The following is a 2,500-nucleotide window of genomic DNA, read 5'->3' as shown; positions in this document are numbered from 1 at the left end:
TATGCACCCACATCATATATTTTCTAATATTGTAACTGGACAGGGTATGAGGGTGTCTCGCTTATCAGGTGATGAAGTAGGTTTTCTATGTGAAATGGATTATTTGAGAGATGCCTTTACACATACGGGTTACTCCTCTAATGAGACTGAACAAGCATTCAAGAAAGCTCGCAGAGCGTTCTGCACATGGGAGACCTTACTACTCTGAACAGCTGACCTTACCAAGCAATTCTTTATCTCAGAGGTCACCTCATCTACCACTACTTCTTTCTTTTACCCAAGACATTGATTTGGTCAAACACATAGTACATAAGAATTGGCCTATGTTGTTAGTGGATAATAAAACAAGTGAGGTAGTAGGCTCTTCTCCTACGTTTGTTTATAAAAACAGAAATAATTTGAGACAGATGTTATGTTATCCCAAACTTGTATGATCTGTTGTTACCCATATGGGAGGGACACACAAGTGTGGATCTTGCCCTTATTGTTTACATATGGATGAGTCCAGATTTCTTAAACATCCTGTGTCAGGAAAATTATGGAAATTACGTCCATTAGCTGACTGTAATACAATCAACTTGATTTATGTGTCACACTGTGTGAAATATTATTATTTTTATGGTGACATGACCAATAGAAGATTAAGGGACAGGGTTCGTGATCATATTTATTGTACATGGAGAGGTGAACTTTTCAGTGCACTTGCCAAATACACTCGAGTTAGGCAGTGAACACACTTTTTTATTTCAGGTTTTGTTTGTTATATATGATCGTGGTAGACTAGGACCCATTAGTTATACCACTGAGAATACTGAATTAGAGTGGATTTTGAGGCTTGGAGCCCATAGATGTACAGGGGCTCAATGACTCTCTTCCTATTAAATCTGTTTTAAAGTTGAAAAAACTTAAATAATTTCTGGCCATATGTTTTTATTTTAAAGGCATGAAGGTGCATTTGTAATTAACTTGTTTTGTAAATTGGACCACTGATTGTATTTTTGGAGGGAATTTTATTAGTTTATTGATTAACTGGCAGTTGGTGACTGTGTGTGTGTGTGTGTGTGTGTGTGTGTGTGTGTGTGTGTGTGTGTGTGTGTGTGTATATATATATATATATATATATATATATATAGATGCTGTTTTTATTGTTTTTATGTCTGATGAAGTGGCTTGTTTAACTGCGAAAGTGCTCACATTTGGTTTTATTCTACAATAAAGGATTTTCCTTGAACATTTTGTCAGCGTTTTACTTCCAAATCGGGGAATTTCATTGTGATTGTTGTTGGACTTGTATTAGCTTGCCATCTCTGGGATTTTTCTTTTGATTTTATATATATATATATATATATATATATATCTATATATATATATATATATATATCCATTCACACACACACACACACATATATATATATATATATATATATATATATATATATATATATATATATATATATATATATATATATATATATATATATATATATATACATACACACACACACACACACACACACACACCTATATACACACACATATATATATTCATATATATATATATATATATATATATATGAGTATGTGTGTGTACATGTAAACATATATATTTATATATATAACAGCAGCAAATTACAGAAGCCAACCACCGAAGGTGAACACTGTAACATAACAGAAATAAACAACCAAAAAAAATATCACCACCACAACTTCAGCTAAAAACAAATGCAATAACATGTAAAACAAAAAGATAAGTGCTTTTGGACAATCAGTATGCCCTTCATCAGATCTAAAAGCTAAAACAAGCATACAGATTTAAAAACCATATGTGGTCAATCAATTGACTGATCTCATTCATATATATATATATATATATATATATATATATATATATATATATATATACACACACACACACACACACACTCACACACACACGTCTGTGCACATAAAACACAAATTGCATATGCGTGTGTCTGTATAATGCAGATTATGCTAAAAAAGAAAGGCACATCTCATAACACCAAGGTATAGGTTTAGAGCAGTTTAACACCCATTCTATCACTGCTAACAAAAATCTCTGAAGGCTTTTATTACATGTGGAATTTAATGGATTATGTTTCACTTTTTGGTATTTGATATTCTAGAGAATGAGGGCCAGTTGTGCCTTTAAAGCAATAATTAGATATAAAATAATTACTAACTGACTGCAAAGTCTAATGCAACAGACAAGTGTCACATGAAGTTTACATCAGCCACCACTGGTCAGAATTTTATATCCATGGGGGAAATGACTGCTGGCTACTTTTTAAGATTCTAAGCAGTGTTTTATACAACATGCACCAAATATGCATTATAAGCTGAGATCAGCCCAAATATTATGACTGTGAAGAATGCATTTTATGCATGAGCAAAGCTTGAATCATGAATTGCATGACTTAATACACCTCTCTTGAAAACTACCCTTTTAATAATTTATACACCATGCCTTCTGTACTCTCAC

At 32.5% G+C, this 2,500-nt stretch overlaps 1 protein-coding gene across 2 annotated transcripts in view; it reads right to left on the bottom strand.

Moving 5' to 3' along the window:
* The window catches only part of NSG2 (neuronal vesicle trafficking associated 2), a 1,037,752-nt gene that overhangs the window by 822,499 nt on the left and 212,753 nt on the right, over positions 1-2,500 (bottom strand). The gene's annotated exons all lie outside the window — the stretch shown is intronic.

The sequence above is a fragment of the Protopterus annectens genome, chromosome 4.part0 (assembly GCF_019279795.1).
Source record: "Protopterus annectens isolate FY-2018-M chromosome 4.part0, PAN1.0, whole genome shotgun sequence".
Taxonomy (NCBI): Eukaryota; Metazoa; Chordata; order Ceratodontiformes; family Protopteridae; genus Protopterus; species Protopterus annectens.
The sequence above is the reverse complement of the archived record's forward strand: the minus strand, read 5'-3'. Positions and strand labels throughout refer to the sequence as shown.